Source organism: Aotus nancymaae, unplaced genomic scaffold (assembly GCF_030222135.1).
Source record: "Aotus nancymaae isolate 86718 unplaced genomic scaffold, 86718_ANA_hifiasm-v0.15.2.pri h1tg000040l, whole genome shotgun sequence".
Lineage (NCBI taxonomy): Eukaryota > Metazoa > Chordata > Mammalia > Primates > Aotidae > Aotus > Aotus nancymaae.
In genome coordinates this window covers 39683496-39701924 of record NW_026988454.1, presented here as the reverse complement: position 1 = coordinate 39701924, position 18429 = coordinate 39683496, and the positions used below count along the sequence as shown (strand labels likewise).

Sequence of the window (18429 nt, the reverse complement as noted above, 5' to 3'; positions counted from 1 at the left end):
TTTGCTGGGACACAAAATTAAGCTCATATGACTCAAAAATGATCTAAGTAATGACTGCAAACAAGGTTGTCATACAATCAGGGACAAAAAGACAGAGGGTCTGCACACCAGGGCTTCATATTAAGAGGATCATATTTATTTATTAGATCTGGTTCTCTTTATTAGCATGAAAGTAAAACTTTTTGCCCATTTTTGTCTCTTGGTTTCTGACAAGCTGGAAACCATTCTGAATATCTTTATGGCAATAGGGGGCAGACCAACCCAGATAAACTGAAAAGCTTCGATTTAGTCAGGATTTCAGTTTCCTTCTTGACAAACCTTTTATCATAGATGCTACAGCTAAGTTTTCATTCACTTATTTTCCTTTTATATTCCCTGATGGAAGGACAGTGAGGAATAAAATAACCAGAAGATGAGCAACAGGCAAGAGCAGAGGCAAAAATTCTGGATAATCTACCCTCAGTGAAAGGGGAAAAACCCAAAAACTACATCTCTGGCATATTATTGCTTTACAATTCAACACTAAACTTCAGGCTGGTATAAATAAACATTATAGAACTGTGGGCTTTTAAATATACCAATTTTTCCTGACCTCCAAGATGGTTTACCTTGTCTTTGCCATACTAAGTGTAAAGTATATGAGCACAGGGTTTTAGGTTTGCTTGTTTGTTTTCTGAACTTTTCTGTATTGAACCAACTCCTCATAGAATTGTTCCTGAAATACAGCATGCACCTAAAACATTTTTACGGCATTCATGGTTGTCAGAAAAGTTATTAAGACTGGCATCCAATCTAGCTCTAAACAACAATTCTGGCTCCATATCAGAGTCCCAATAGGTAAGAGGGCACACTCAAATTAGAATAATTTCAGGAGGTTTATCACAGGGGCCATCTTTAAAAAGAGGCACAGCAGTTCTAAGCAGCCAAAGAAAATAAATGTCCTGACCTCAGTCTTATCCATTAGCCAAATTCTGCCAGAAGACAGAGGACAAGGGAGCTGCTAATGTCCCCACAGAAGTCAGCCTCCCAGGCAGAGTGGATATGAAAACTCAGCACACCCACATTACTGACCATATCTAAGTAAGAAGCATTTTTGCAGACAAGAAGAATACGTCTAAAGAATACATCTTAAGGATAGTCTATCAATTCCTCAAGCTTTGAGTATATATTACCATAACCCTCTCCTTTTCTGATACGATTCCCTTAACTACATATGTGCTCATACTTTCATTAACTTTAATGCATAGTGTTATCAGCAGGCTCAAGTCCTTTGTGGAACAAATTGAGGTATTAAAAATATTAATAAATCCACAGTGACATTTTCCTCCAGTGGACTCAGAATGGTTATTTGCTATGATCCTCATTTGGCAATTAATCACATACTAACATTTTATATCTTTAGTATTATCTCACCCTGTACTTAACTTTTTATGAGTTTTAGTTTTTATGACTCCCAATTCAATTTTAAACTTCATGAGAAGAAATATTGCATTACATTCTTGCATGACTACAACACATCAACTTCCCCTCTTCATTCATTCAGCAAACTTTGATTAAAAAAAAAAAAAAAACCTACTATGTTGGTGATTGGCAATAGGAATCAGACATAAAATGCATTACTTCTTCCCCCCAGAAGCATTGTCTTAAAGGGAAAGAACAATCAAGCAGACAATTGCAACAGATTATGAGAAAGGTGTAATAAAGGAAATACAGGGCATTGTGGGAATATACTGAAGGCATTTAATTATGCAATTACATGAAAAAGAGATCAGGAAAGAATTCCTGGAGGAGAAGACAGCAGATCTGAGTTTTAAAGGAAGAGTCACAGGACACCAGGACAGGCAGAGGAAATAGTATCTAAAAAGGCATGGAGATGTGAAAGAGCCCAATACATTCTGGAAACTTCAAGTTCTTTGTTATATCTAAAATGTAAAGTAAGAAAGAGGAAGTGGTAAAAACAGACACTAGAGAAGTAGAGGGAGTCCAGATCGTTCAGAGCAATCACGAAATTATCAAACAAAAAGGCAATTCAAATGAAGCAACCTCAAACTCAGAGAATCTACATTTCCAGTTATGTTGGTCCAAGAACACATTTAAGGACAGATCATTAGTACTCTGTTTGCTATACGAATCTTGGTCCACTGCATCACCCGAGAGCTTATTAGAATCTTAGACCCCAGACCTGCTGAATCAGAACCTGCATTTTTAACAATATCCCTAGATGATTTATAAGTACATTAAAGCTTGTGAACATTGGCATAGGCAACAAATGGATAACAAAATAGTCTCTGCTTTGAAATTGTTGCAAAACTAACAGAGAGGGAGACGTGATAAGCAGAGAAAGCATTGGGGGTCATTGTAGACAGAGGACGTTGTAAGTGAGAGAGGGAAAGGGAAGGATTTTAAGTAAAGAAGCAAATAGCAAATTTTTTCTTTGTCACATTAAATGGAACATAATTTAACCTAGCCCATTTCAGCTGAAGTCTGTCAAGGTTAATTTCAATGCAGTGGATATCTAATTGTAGATGTAATGTATATCAAATTGGCTGAGTTGGAATGTCATCTTTCTTTTAAAGGTTCAATTGGATTTCAAAATGAAAAGATAAATTTGTGTGAGATTTCATACCAATTCACATGGAATAGAAGCCAGAGAATTGTATAAAAAGAAGTTTCATGAGTTTCAGTCACCATAAGCTTTTGACTCCTCAGGTCTTTTTCCAAGCAAGTCTTTCCTTTCGGAAGAAAAAAGCTCACTTCTTTCAGTCACGTAAGGAAAAGAGTATCACGTAAACGCTAATCTTTTACAATTTCCCTTTAATATTTTGTGACTTCCAGTTTTCTTCAGCCAAGAAACCTATACCTCGTTTTTTTTTTGTTTTTTTTTTTTGAGACGGAGTTTCGCTCGTTACCCAGGCTGGAGTGCAATGGCGCGATCTCGGCTCACCGCAACCTCCGCCTCCTGGGTTCAGGCAATTCTCCTGCCTCAGCCTCCTGAGTAGCTGGGATTACAGGCACGTGCCACCGTGCCCAGCTAATTTTTTGTATTAGTAGAGACGGGGTTTCACTATGTTGACCAGGATGGTCTCGATCTATACCTCGTTTTTAATAAAGAAAGTGTTCAGAGACGTTCAGCACTAGAAAGTTATGTCTATGATAGGTGACAGGGACATAGAGCAAAGCTCAAGTCGCTAAAACTGGAAATCTTGTACTTTGTTATCACCAATATAGTGTGTCTTAAAATATATTTTTTCCTTCGTGATAAATGGTGAATTTTAAAAATAGCCAACTTTCATTATCGCAAAACAAACACATAATATGTGTAATTGCGTTTCAAAAAATTGCTGAGATGTGTGTCTGAAATATATCTGTGTATATGTAGACACACATATTAAAATGGCTTTCATTTCATTTTAACCATAAAATATGTATTTTGAATATGCAAATCTCAAATCTATTAAATCTTTACAAACTTATTCTTTCCAAGTCAGAGCATATGTATTTGGGATAATGCCAAACATCAGAGAAAGCTGGAACAAAGCAGCCTGTTTTCAGTGATCAAACATTGCCCCTGAAGGCTGTAATGAAAGAGCCATGTGCCTTTGAAATCACCTTCTCTGTAATGCTACTTTGCTCAATAAAAACGACACATTAATATCCTTTTATGAGCTCATCCCTTGTTTGACAACCCATATAGCAATGCTGTGATCACATCAGAACAGCCAAAACAATCGGTTCAATAGATTTTCTTCCATCTTCCCTACAAAGTTAAAAATGTGTGACAGTCAGCAAAGAGGAAACTATATTGGATGTTTTTCCCCTTTACTCAAATGCACTCTCCCTCCACTACTGCCTGCCCTCCCACCCCCTGCCACCATACCAGGCCACTCATCCCTTTACATCCTCATCAACGTGTCAAAGTCCAACCAATTCCAAAGCTTCAGCTCATATTCATCATTTGCTTCAAAGCCTTTCTTGATTCCCACACCTAAGTAAGAATTAATTCTCTCCTCTGTGCTCTGATAGCACTTCGTGTGTATCTCCATTATAGCCCTTATGTGATTATTATCCCTGCTTCAATTGGGGTATTATGTATATTTTAGTATGATTTTCTAGAGAAGAGACATTATCTTAACTATATATATACCTCCCCCACAGCTAGTTACACAATTTTTATCACTTATTAGATCATTAGTGAATGTTGTTATAAATTAGCTTTACTGTAAAATGGTAATTGTTGTGAATATAGTAGTGGTCCTTCTATATAAACAGTTTAAAGCATGGTCAAGACAAAAGTTTTCGCATCGGTTATATCTTTATTTGGTATGATTGACATCAAATATGCAAGCAAAGTATATACAAGCTGACCATGTTGTGAATTCCCTAGACAAGGAGTAATGGGGGTAGTGGTTCTATAATCTGAATCTCTACTTGTTAAGTTTGCATGAGGAGGGAGCTCATGTGATTTGAGATAGATTTTTTTTAATTAGGAAATTATATCTGCAAAATATGGTCGATAGTGTCTGACAGAACCATATCCACTGGGGTTGCCAGTGGAGATGCATCTTTGCTCATTATAAATAGGTGTGATTATTTTTTGCTTCAGGATAGCACAAATGATCAAGAAGGGGCATCCCTCTAAAGAAAATGTTTAAGAGTAAAACTATTTTATTGGCAATTGTGTATCTAGACATGGCAGTTAATATGGCATTGAGACCATTATAATGATAAATTCAGTTTTCCAAGTGAACCTCTAGATAGTCGACCACAGGAATGAAGTTTAAAAGAGGCTATGGTTGCAATTGACAGTTATACGGTCAGTCTTCCATAAAGAGATGGTCTGCTTTTCCTGTAAGGCAGAGACAATGTCATTCCCACTCTATGAAGAATGTGTCTAAAATAGGTGAGCATGATATTTTAATGCAGTGTATGTATAAGTATACATGAAAAAGCAAGCTTTCAGCTTTACTAAGAGTAGATTCTCCCAGTTGGACACTAGATACACTACTAAGAGGTACATCTATGCAATGCTAAGAAATAATCTTTCTGGGCCATAGAGAATCACCTCCAAAATATCAGTATTAAGAAGGCAAAACATTGGGATTACATAGTAAGACAAGTTACAGCTATGCTATGAACTAAGGTAAAATCTCTGTAACCTCCAAGAATATAGGTTTCTTCTTATGAATTGGGGGTTTAGGTATTATTCAGGAAGTCAAGCCTAAAGACAGAAATAAGCAAAAGACTGTAGTAAATGTTGGTGAGTCCTACTTAAAAAGTCTGAACGTGGGCAAGTAATAAAAGTTCCTACAGATTGGAAATGCTGAGGTCTGAGAGCCAAAATAATAATAGTAATAATAATGAAATCAGATTAAATACTACTAGGACCAATATCCAGAAAAGCCCAACATTTCAATCATTTTGGGTGATGTGCAAGAAATTCCAATGACTAAGTCTCAGTGATTGAAGAATAAATCACTGTTTCATGCATTAAAAACTTGTTTGTTTAATGGAAAATTTATTAATTTAATAGATTAAGTGATTGTCATAATAGAAGTCATCATTATGGCTCATTGTGTCAACATTATCAGAGCAAAGGGATTTGAGGGTGTGTGTATGAAATAAATATCCCTCCTATGTATCCACAAAATATTTATATATGATTGTGGAACAAATCAGTGATTCTGCGTCTTCTGACACTATTATTTACCAAATATTTCCCACATTTTACCCAAATTTAACCTCAAAATGACACAAATAATATCACAATTCCATGTATAAACAGTATTACATTGAGTGTTGGCTTATAGTTTTAAGGAAGACTTGATTTCAAATACATTTTACACACATCAACATCTCTGCCTACATGTAATTTTTTAAATAAATTTAAAATAGACCTCTATAGCCATTTAAAATCACAAACTTTTTCTCTATTTCCATTTAATGAACACAAATGTACTGATTGCATTGATTACACAGGGACCCTAATGGATTATAGTGTGTTCACACAATACATACAAAATAAAGCTTCATGATATTATATATTTTCCTAAGTTTGCTAGTATTAATTAAACACTCCATTAACCATTCTGCTTGTGAAATGTAGCTTAGAAATCGAGAGTACAGGCCAGACACAGTGGCTCATGCCTGTAAGCCCAGAACTTTGGGAGGCAGAGGCAGGTGGATAACCTGAGGTTAGGAGTTCAAGACCAGCGTAGCCAACATAGCAAAACTCCGTCTCTACTAAAAATGGAAAAATTAGCCAGGCATGGAGGCAGGTGCCTGTAATCTCGGCTACCTGGGGAGGCTCAGGCAGGATAATCACTTGAACTCAGGAGGTGGAGGTTGCAGTGAGCTGAGATTGTGACATTGCACTCCAGCCTGGGTGACAGAGTGAGACTCCATCAAAAAAGAAAGGAGAGGGGAGGGGAGGAGAGGAAATTGAGAGTAAAGACTTAAAATTCTTAATAAAAAGTTTGGAGGTCATATTCATTGAAATTGTGCTTATAATTTACATTTTTAAATTTTATTTTTATAACTCATTTTTATTACATTTTATCAAAGTACTAATTCATGATGGATTAGAAAAAGAAAATGACTTAGGTTTTCAGACAGATAGTTTTGGAAGCACTTCCAGAAGGAATTAAGTGCAAACATATACCACAGTCAAAGCAGGAAACAAGGATTGAGTCTCAAGGAGTTAGAAAGTTAAAGTAAAATTTCAACGTCCTAAAAAAGGAAATTTATAACCTAATACACAAACTCTTAATCAGTGTTATTAAGTCATCTAGCTCAATGAAACAGCAGCCTGAGTGCCCTAGCTAAAAGACTCAGGAATTTTAATCAACTTGACAGTAATAGTTCTAATTGCAAGTTATTATACTGGCATTCTGATTTCTACATTATACTTTTCTGAGTTGTATGTGTTAGTGCTGATCCTAATTGACCATGTGTGCTCTGAGTTGCAGGACCTATACAACTCAGTTCCAAAACCATAAGCAGGTGAAATCTCCCAGGAAGTGTGAATTCTATTTTATTTTTTTATTTTTTTATTTTTTGGCTCTATTGCCTAGGCTGGAGCGCAGTGGCACAATCTCAGCTCACTGCAACATCCGCCTCCTCCATTCAAGTCATTTTCCCACCTCACCCTGCCGAGTAGCTGGAATTACAGGCACGTGCCACCACACCCGGCTAATTTTTGTATTTTTAGTAGAGATAGGGTTTCACCATGTTGGCCAGGCTAGTCTTAAACTTCTGACTTCCAGTGATCCGCCTGCCTCAGCCTCCCAAAAGTGCTGGGATTACAGGTGTCAACCACCCCGAATGTCCCTGGGAGATGAATTCTATGCATTCTACCTAAATAACATGACAAGTAGTCTCCATGAGAGAGAGAACAAATATGTGCAATATATTCTACCATTTGTCCCTCCTATCACTAATCCTCCAAGGTATATTTTGAGTTGAATCCAGATATGGCCAAATAATCCTCGGCATCAAGTATGAGGTGACTATCCATCAGTTGAAGATGGCATGCCAGGTATTAACTATGCCCAGTCCAGTCCTGCACTATGACTTACCTTGCTTTCTTTAAGCCCCCTTGGCTAATATTTATTTTTAAAAATTTTAATCCTCAAATTGGGCTAATTTACTCCCAAAGGCTTAGTCAAATGAAATCTGGCAGAATACAGAACCCCTCATTCAATCACTTATTCCAGGTCAGCTGTCTGAATTGAGGCATAAAATTCTAACTTGATAATAATCACAATTGTATATAACCTAATGGCAGTTGTAGAATGAGTTTAGATTTCATTTACATCTCTAAGTAAAGTGCCAGCAACTTTAATGATCTCTCGAATCGCTGCATCTCAGACCGGAATTTAAATACTCTCTTACCCTATTAATGGATTACGATAACTGAGTCCCTATACAGTTTCTGTACCAAGCAGTTGTTCAAATTTTATTTGAACACCTTCAGTGATAAAATTTCATTTATTTTTGAGGTGATCTGCTTAACCTTTGAGCAGCTCTCACTGTTAAATATTTCTTCATTTCATTAACTGTAATAGATGTTCATATGGGATATACACACTAGAACAATTTTTAGCCTTTGAAATCATACTGAAAACAATTATTTTAACTCTTCTACATAGAAGTCTTAACGTATTTGAAGACAGCTGTTCTTTCTAGCAAATAAAGCTGTCAAACAATTGGACTATATTCAGGGCCACTGCTTACTGCATAGGTTGCTCATTATAAAACTACTTGAACCACAACTTACATGGATGTGAATGGCATACTTGGAGTTGTGGAACATGTAATCCTGCTTCTCAAAAATATGTGTACTTAAGTGTTCCAGGAAAGACTAAATAGTAGATGTCAGAGTTGTCGAAAGGATATTTCCTGCCAGAAAACTAAAAATCTTTTTATGAGGAATAACCAGCCATTTCATGCTAGCGACATTTGGCTTTGTCAACCAATGGTCAAAGTAATACCTACAGTAGGAAAAGTACAAATGTCTTAAAGCAGAGCAGCAAATGTAGGGAAATAATACCTCATCAGTAGCTGAATTCTTCCCCTATGTCCCTTCCACCATTAAAGCTAAAACATGAGGATTATTTCTTCAGGGAAGAAAGGAAGTGTTAGTCATTGTTTAGCTCTGAGACTCAAAGACATTTTGAATACTTAGAGATAATTATCTTGACAAAATAGGCTTTATTAAAACTGAAAAATATTTTTCACAATTGTCAAAATATTTTCATATGAATATGAGTCAAATAATGAAAGATTATCTATAGTAGATTTTAGACCGAGAGAGACACAGTGCACGACATAAAGGAATTTACCACCTTGCTGAAAAATATTGGTGCTTTTTTAGTACAAAGAGAAAAAATAAAGCATACTATGTTTTACTTCTAAAATCAGCTCTTTGTGCCAGATCAGAAAAGAAAAAAAAAAAGGTTTAAAATCAAAGCTTTTGATTTACAAGAGCTGCTTCTTTATTGAGAGAAGCATAAGCCAGGTCTTGAGGAAGGTCATAGAATTTATGCTTTGCAGTTAGTTTGAAAAGGAATAGATGAATCTTAGACTATCTTCTGAGAGAGTGCCAGGGAAGCAGAGAGGTGAGTTTAATGGAAACGCATCTTGGAGAAGATGAGTTGGGCCTGATTTGGAGACACCTTGTGCAGAAGTCCAGAGATTTCTATAAATAGCCTACTGAGCATCCTCTGTGATCAGGTTCAGGAAGCTGTCACTGTAGATTATGACAAATGACCATCCTAACATGTATTAATCAACCTGAAGAAACAAGATCAGTGTCTCGGCCTCTCAATTCTGTTTGTTGAAGGTCTCTATCAACACTTACCGGAATGTCCAGCAAAATTATGTTTATCCATACGTATCAAAGGTCCCATATCCACCTTCAGGTTAATGATTGATTAGGATTCATAGAAGCCAGAAAAGCTGTTATACTCATGGTTATAGTTTATTCAGAGAAAGAATACAGATTAATGTGAGTCAATGAAAAAGATGCATAGGGCAGAGTCCAAGAGAAACTGGGTCCAGGTTTCCAATTGTCCTCCACCAGTGGAGTCACGTGGACAGAGCATCATTCACCCAGCAATGATGAGTGACAACATGTACAAACTGTTGCTAACAAGGAAAGTTTACCTGAGCCTGGGGTCTAGGGCTTTTACTGGAGGTCAATCACAAAGGCATGGAGTACACACGCAACTGACCTTAACTACTAAATGTACAGCACTCCCTCAGAGATTGAACTCATACAGTGTGGCCAATGATCTCAGGTGAAAAACAAAACCAATAATACCAAAAAATAGGCATTTACCAAAAATCATCTTGTTAGCATGAGCTCCCTAGAGTGGCCCAAAGTCCAAAGTATATAAAAACACTCATTGGGCAGGATGATCCAGGGATTTATAAGGTATCTCTAAGGAGCCAGTCAAGACCAGTTCTCTCTTTGGAATGTACACAGAGTTTGAACACCCAAAGACTGCTGAGTTAACTCTTTACTAAATACCATGTTTCAAGACTTTGTTAAAGTTTGTCAGGAAAAAAGTTTTCCAAGACTTGAAAAATACAAAAAAGATTACTACATATCCTCTCAGTGGAGAGCTAGATATTATCTTGCAGACCTTTTGGGAATTATCTGATTCCACAGAGGTATACAATTTATATTGCCTTGTAGAAAACTGATAGAAATGTAAATTATTTTTATCCATAGTAATATAAAGGATTATTTTCCACTGCAATAAAAATGATTTTTTCTGGTAGATATGCAATTGATCAATGCCTTGTAGAAAAGATACCCTAACATTTTATGTTTAAGGTTGATAATCAGGTTTGACTATACTGTGATTCATTTTAGCATTTCTGATTGTACTTTTGCTTGTGTATATGTATGTGTGTTTTAACTGGATTTAACATCTCACTGATTCCCTCACTTAATGAGTTAAAAATTATTTGCACATTCATTGTATGTTTATTTTCAGTAGGGTTTTTAATTAAGAGAAAAAATTTTATCAGTCTCATATTAGTTGCACAGCATTTGAATGCTCTTTTCAATAAGTTTAGTCATTTGTAACAGAATGGGATCCTTGAATGCCAGAAGTGCATTGATAATATAACGAAAATCTCCAGTATTTACATTTGGGTAGGAATGCAGTGTTGTAACTCATACACCTTATATTTGTAAAATATCATACTTGATTTATACTGTAGATTTTCTTCCCTATATCTTTTTTGTCCTTCTTTTTCTTCCGTCATTTTCTGATTTATTAAAGATTCTTTAATTGAAATAATATAGATTAATGATTTTGCTTGTTCTTAAAATATATTAAATTTGATCATATCCCACACTATTCACTACGTTACCTACATATAGTGTCTATAGTTCCATTCAATAACCAAAAATTCTAAAACATATACTGATGAACATCATTGTATACATATGTTACTTAATAGTTTATTTTTGCAGTCAAATTTTCTCTTGTAAGCCTTTTCTCAGCAGATCAAGCGTAAAACAGATAAAATTTCATTATCATTTACTTTGAAAAATGACAAGTATTTTTAAACTTTGTGCTCAAAAGAGTCATTGAGAAATTTTAAAATATAATAAATTCTAAAGATTCTAAAAAATTAAATTGCCCTTTGGTGGATGAGCTCACTCTCCCCATATTTCTGTATGTTTGAAACCAATGAATAAAGTTTCACAACAAATTGAACTGAGCGATATAATATTTAAAAATACTAAATATTCACTCTTACTAACAGTTCCTATCATCTACCGAGGATCTAATATCATCCAATTCGGAGCACAAAACCAGATATTATCAAAAGACATACATACAAAGAAACAACCAATAAAACCTGAAAGATCCCTTTTCTTGAGAAAATTACATTCCACGTAGCTGGAGACAGAAGGCACACACAAATATATAAAGAACAAAAACAAATAAGCAGGTAGACACTAATGCTGGGCACAAAGGGCTTTGGCTAAGGCTACTAAGATTTTTATTTTTATTTTATTTATTTATTCATTTTACTTTTGATATAACTCAGTAGCCAAGATAGAAAAAAAAAAGTTTTCTGTGCTATAGAAAAAGAGATATGGCTACTCTTTTCTAAAGACTGTTCCTTTTTTTTTTTCTAGGGGGAAATCCTAAAGAATTCTTTTAGTTATATAAACCATTGTATTCTTGGGAAAACTTTGAGACAATTGATTTGAATGCAGCTGTACTTAGGCAAGCAATTTTTCTGTAATATCAACTGATATGTTTGATTCTTTGGAATACAAAGTAGTAAATAGAAGAGTTGGTTATGAACTTACCCCCACTAAAGAAAAACCTAGTTCCACTACTAAAATGAATCCCAAAACAGTTGCTTAAACAACAAAAGAAAATGCTTATTTCTCTCTCTCAAGCAGCATATATAATATATATATAAAATGCAAAAATTATATGGAATTATATATTTATATATAATTTATGTTTATATATAATTTTTATATATAATTTATATGGAATTATATACAAATATATAATTCTATATGGATACTACTTAGTGATAAGCAGTCAAAGTTTATATGGAATTATCGTAGGATCAAGGACTTTTTATGTTGCTCTCTTCAACAGATCTCCCATCTTACGTTCTAATATGACTGCTCTATCTCCTACCATCATGTCTGAATTTCAGCTGTGAGAAAGAGAAATGGAGAAAAGAAAACATTTCATTCATTTTAGTAACTGCAATAAATATTTGACACATCAAACACCTCACAACCCACTGGCCCAAACTTAATCAAGTGGCCACATTAAGGTTCAAGAAGCTACACAATATCACCTTTAGTTGAAACTCTGATACTATAGAAGAAACAGAGAGCAGACATAGTTAGGGAATAGGTAACAGTGCTTAACCTAAAAGGTCAGGGAAAGGCATGTATATTTCACTATTTCAATTACACTATGCTATGCCTGTAAATTTTACATTGTCTTATCAAGGAAAAACGTGTATTTTTATTTGAAACACTGAAGTTAAGAGGTGTGTTGCTGAGTATGAGACTACAGAATGAAATTTCAAGACTGATGTTTATATCCATGGAAGGAATTACTATTAAACATACACACACACAAACACACACACACACACACACACATCCCCCCCACACACACACATAATTTTCTCTCTCCATTCATTCCTAGGCATTTAACTAGTTAAAAGTCACTGATGAGAATGCCTTTTCTACAGTCAAGTTCAAATCCAGAATCTCCATTGAATAGATGTGTGACCTCAGAATTACAAATGAAGAATTACAAATAATTTCTTCATTTGTAAAATATAAATGGTGCCTCAATTTTCTTACCTTTAATATAAGAAAAATAATATTTCCCCAAATGGCTTTTTTGAGGATTAAATAAGATTATTTTAAGTGCATAGCCCAGCACCTGGCATCTATTTAGGGTTAATAAATACCAACTATTATTTAGGCTTAATAAATATAAAGTATTATTATTTTGCCATTATTATTTTACATGATGCTTAAGACTGAGTAATCCAGTATAATATTATACTATCATATGCGGGTGTGATTGTCTTGATCGAGATGCATGGCAGTGTCCTCCTATGGATGGGGCTTGAATTTCCCTTAATAAAAATTAGTATTTTCTTTGCCAGTAATGTTTAAAAAAAGAACTGGAGAAGATGGACTTGGATTGGGAATAAAGACACCTTCAAGATCAATGTTTCTCAGTCTTCTACAAATGAACTCTGGTGTGCCACAAATTTGTTATAGGTGCACCAACATATTGGACTTCTCATTGCTTAAAATGACCAGCTCAGGTAGGTCTGGGATACTGGTAGCTTTGGCTGGTGATGTCTGCAACATGCCTTGTCTATTTATTCTCAGTGTGTCAAACAAATATTCATGTTGTGTATATATGTATCTGTCATAATTTAAAGGGTTGAGAGGAATAGTTCAGGAGAATTCCTAATGGAGCCAATAAGCTGTTTTTCATGTAGTGATTGGCTGAAAGTAACAGTTATATCAGGCAAGGGTAGAATCTAGCTTTTCATAGAGAACCCATGAAAAAGACTTCATTTGTTTATGTATTGACTTTTAAAAATCGATTCAACAAATTAATTAAATATATGACATATGCCAAACAAAATAACTGTGCTATGTACTATTGATATATTGGTGACCAAATTATGTTTTCTAAACCCTTATGAAATTTTAATATATTAGAAGCAAATATATTAATCAAAGAATCATACAAATATAAGATTACAAAGTGATAATAACTATGAATAAATATTTCAAGATAACAGAAAAAAGGGTCTAAGCTTCTAGGCTCTGAGAATAGTATATAGGTATGATATTTATTAAACTATTCAACAGTATTGATGTTCCTCAACTTACACTAGGGTTACATCCCAATAAACCCATCATAAGTTAAAAATATCTTAAGTTGAAAATGCACTTAATACATCTAACCTATTGAATAACATAGCTTAGCCTAAACTACTTTAAATATGCTCAGAACGCATAAAGTAGACACAGTTGGGTAAAATCATCTGGCAACACTGTGCACTGTAGAGTATCAGTTGTTTGCCTTCATGGTCATGTAGCTGACAGGGAGCTGCAGCTCACTGCCACTGCCCGACATCCAAAGAGAGTATCATACTATATATTGTGGGACAAAGAAAAGACCAAAATTCAAAATATATTTTCTATTAAACGCATTCTGCTTTTACACCATTGTAGGGTTAAAATGTTGTAAGTCAAACTTTTGTAAGTTGGGGGCTGTTTGTATTTGTGAAGTTCCAGGCATATTCATCTCAAACTTAAAATAAAGTTTTATTCAAAGGCTTCAGCTGGGACTTTCATTTCTGGGAAGATGGAGTAGACATACATTTTCCTACCATCATATGTTCCAGATTTGAAACTGAAAAGCTGACAACCTAGAAATGCCAATGGACACAGACCAAGAAAACCCTCAACAAAAGCCTGTTCTCTTTAGCCAAAGGGCTAGGAAGAGAACATCCTATGCAACAATAAAAGAAAACCTGTTAAACAATAACCATTCAACTCTAGCCAAATATCACACACACACACACACACACACACACAACCTTGTGTGTATGCCCACCCACACCGATAAAGGCTCAATAGAGAACTTAGGCTCTGTTCTTCACTAGGCAGTAACAAGACACTCCCCCATTTTTTGCTTGGGTGCTGTCAGAAAAGGCAGAGTAGAGAGCTGAGTCTCACATCTTTTCAAGGCAATAACTGTTCCCCAACCTCTGTCAGGGAAACCAGAAGGAAAGCGTGGACTTCCACTCCCACACAGAGGCACTAATACATCCTTTCTCCTTCCCACTGAGGTTATGTCAGAGGATGTCTAGTGAAGAATCGGGGCCTTGTGCCCAGCACAGTCAGGCACTTCCCTACTGTATGATGTAAGTGGTGGCCAAGTGCGGCCCAGTGATAAGGCAATGCTCATACCCCTCCCAACAAGGGTAGTGTCAATGAAGTCATAGTGATGGGTCACCACTCCCACTCTACATAGTAATAAGAGTTCTCTCTTCCTAAAGTGTCACAGAGCCTGAAAGGGAAATCTGGGATTTCTACCCCACTTGGCAATAATGAGACACTGCTTCCTGCTGTACCAGTGTCAAAGAAACAAAAAACAGAGAACAAACAGAAAATTAAAAATAAAACAGGAGATGTAATCTTTGCCATATCAATAGTTGCATTAAATGTACATGATTTAAATACATTTTTTAAAAAGCAAATTGGTAGAGTGGATTAAAAAACATAAACCAAAGACATGCTATCTAAAAGAAACTTAATTCAACTATAATTAAATAGGCAGACTGAAAGAAGATGGATGGAAAATGATATATTGTGTAAATATTTATCAACAGAAAGCAAAAGCAGCAATATTAATACCAAATAAAATATAATTTAGGGGAAATAAAATTACCAGAGACAGAGAAAAACATTATAAAATGATACAAGTGTCAATCTACCAGGAAGATAATTGATCCCAAATACGTATACATCAACCAAACAACAGGGCTGAAAAATATGTAAAACAAAAACTGTTCTAATTAAAAGGAGAAATAGACAAATTCACAATTACAGTTGGAGTCTTCAACAGCCTTCTCTCAACAATTGACAGAAGAACTAGATAGATTGCCTGTAAGGATATAGAAGAACTCCACAACACCATAAAATAACAGAATCAAATCTTCATTTATAGAACACTTTACCTAACAACAGCAAAATACACATTGGTTTCAAGTACCCACAATAACGTATACTGAGATATGTGCCATAAAACAAATCTTAACTAATTTAAAATAATTGAATCATTCTATGACCACAATGAATTAAACTAAAAATCAGTAACAGAAAGACAGCAGGAAATTCCCCCAAACACTTGAAAACTAAACACAATACCTCCAAATAATCTATGAGGCAAAAAGAAACATTAAGAAAAAAATGGATATAATACACTTAATATGTATATAAAACATATAATACATATTTATATCTATATGCATATACATACCCATATATACATATATTTATATACACATACACTGAACTTAATAAAAATGAAAATACAACATATCAAAATTGTGGGACATAGCTAAGGCAGTACTGAAAGGATAAGTTTTAGCATTGAATGGTTTAGAAAAGAGCAATAGGCTCAAATCAGTAATCTAAGCTCATAACTCAAGAACATGGAAAAAGAAACACAAGAAATAGAGAAAAATCAAAACATGGGAAAAAAAAGAGAAGATTATTTGAAAATATTAATAAAATTGACAAAACACTAGCAATTCTGAAAAAGAAAAAATGAGAAAAGAAACTAATTATCAATAGGAGGATATCACCACAGAACTTTCAGACATCAAGAAGGTAACAAGGGAATCAACTTTACCACATAATTTGACAATTTTGAGGAAATAAACCAATTTCTCAAAAAAAAGATAAGAAATCAACAAAATATACCACATCTCATCCAGTATTAAATATGATAACTTGTTCAGTCCAATAACTATTAAGGAAATTTAATTCATATTATAAAACTCCCAAAAAAGGAATCTCCAGGCTCTGATTGTTTCACTGGAGAATTCTGCCAAACTTCTAAGGAAATACTTTCACCAATTCTAGATTATCTGTTTCAGAACATAGAAGAAGGAACACTCACCAATTTAGCTAGTGAAGCTAGAGGCCAGGAGTTTCAGACCAGCCTGACCAGTATGGTGAAACCTTGTCTCTACTAAAAGCACAAAAATTAGCTAGGCACTATGGCAGGCACCTGTAATTCCAGTTACTCTGGAGGCTGGGGCAGGAAACCCAGGAGGTGCAGGTTGCAGTGAGCCGAGACTGCACCACTGCACTCCAGCCTGGGTGACAAAGTAAGACTCTGTCTCAAAATAAAAATAAAAATAAAATAAAATAAAATAAAATAAACTCTCAGAAAAACTAGGAGTACAGAGAAATTGCTCAAACTGGCAACAAGAATCTATAAAACAAACAAAACAAAAAAAAACCTTACAGATAAAATTATACTTGGCGGTCAAAGCCTGAATGCTTTCTCCCTAAGATCAGAAACAAGTTCAGGCTATCCACTTAACCACCCTTATGCAATATAGTCCTAGAAATTTTAGCCAGTGTAATAAAGCAAGAAAATAAAAGTTATACATCTTGGAAAAAATAAAACAATCCCTATTTCTAAATGACATAATTATCTCTAAAGAAAATCAAAAGGAATCCAAAAAAAAAAAAAAAAGCACTATTAGAACTATTGAGTTCACCAAAGTTATAGGATGCTAGAATAACATTCAAAAATCAATTTTATTTCTATAACTAGCTATGAACATGTGGACAGTGAAATTGAAAATATTAGTAATTGCTCAAAAAATACTTAGTCGTAGATGTAATAAAATATGTAAATATGTATAGAACTTGTATGCTGAAAACTAAATAATACTGATATAAGAAATTAATGATCTTAACAAATAGAGAGATGTACTGTTTTCATTCACTGGAAGTCTCAACAATGCAAAGATGTCAATTTTCCTCAAACTGATATACAAGTTAATGTAATTCTTATCAACATTTTTGCAAATTTTTTGTAGATACATAAATATTCTGAATTGAATATGGAAATACAAAGGAACTAGACAAGCTAAAACAATTTTGTAAAAGAAGAACAAAGGAGGTAGGAATCCAACTACCCAAGTCAAGACTTATTATTTAACTACAGTAATCAGAACTGTATAGTGGGAATAGATACACATATTAAGGGAACAAAATGTGCTCCCCAAAAACAGCGCCACAGAAAAAAGTACATCTGATGTTTGACAAAGTTGCAGAAGTGATTCAAAAGCAAGCTTTTTAAAGAACAACAAGGTACTGGAAAAACTGGTATCCATAAAATTAAAATAATTAAAATAATTAATCCTGTACAGGTGACCCTTAAACAATGTAGGGGTTAAGGGCACTGACTCTGTGCAGTCAAAAATCCATGTTACAATTTTTGACTTCCCCAAAACTTAACTACTAATAGGCTACTGTTGACTAGAAGCATTACCAATAACATAAAATCAATTAACACATATTTTTTATGTTACATGTATTACATACTGTATTTTTACAATAAATAAGCTAGCAAAAGAAAAGTCACTAAGAAAACCATGATGAAGAGTAAATACATTCACAGTACTGCATTTATCAATACCATACGTTTACATCATTTGTTTATAAGATCTGTCTGAAATGGTGGGCAGCCATGGCTGCAGACCATAATCTATGTACATATCAAGGAATTCAACTTTTTCTTGCAATGTTAAGACTTTTCTCTACTTTTTGGGAGCAACAACAACATCACTAATAGCACTTGG

The 18429-nt window shown here is 34.6% G+C and overlaps 1 protein-coding gene across 1 annotated transcript in view; it reads right to left on the bottom strand.

Annotated features, from left to right (window-relative positions):
* THEMIS (thymocyte selection associated) overlaps positions 1-18429 on the bottom strand; it is a 207061-nt gene that overhangs the window by 148393 nt on the left and 40239 nt on the right. The gene's annotated exons all lie outside the window — the stretch shown is intronic.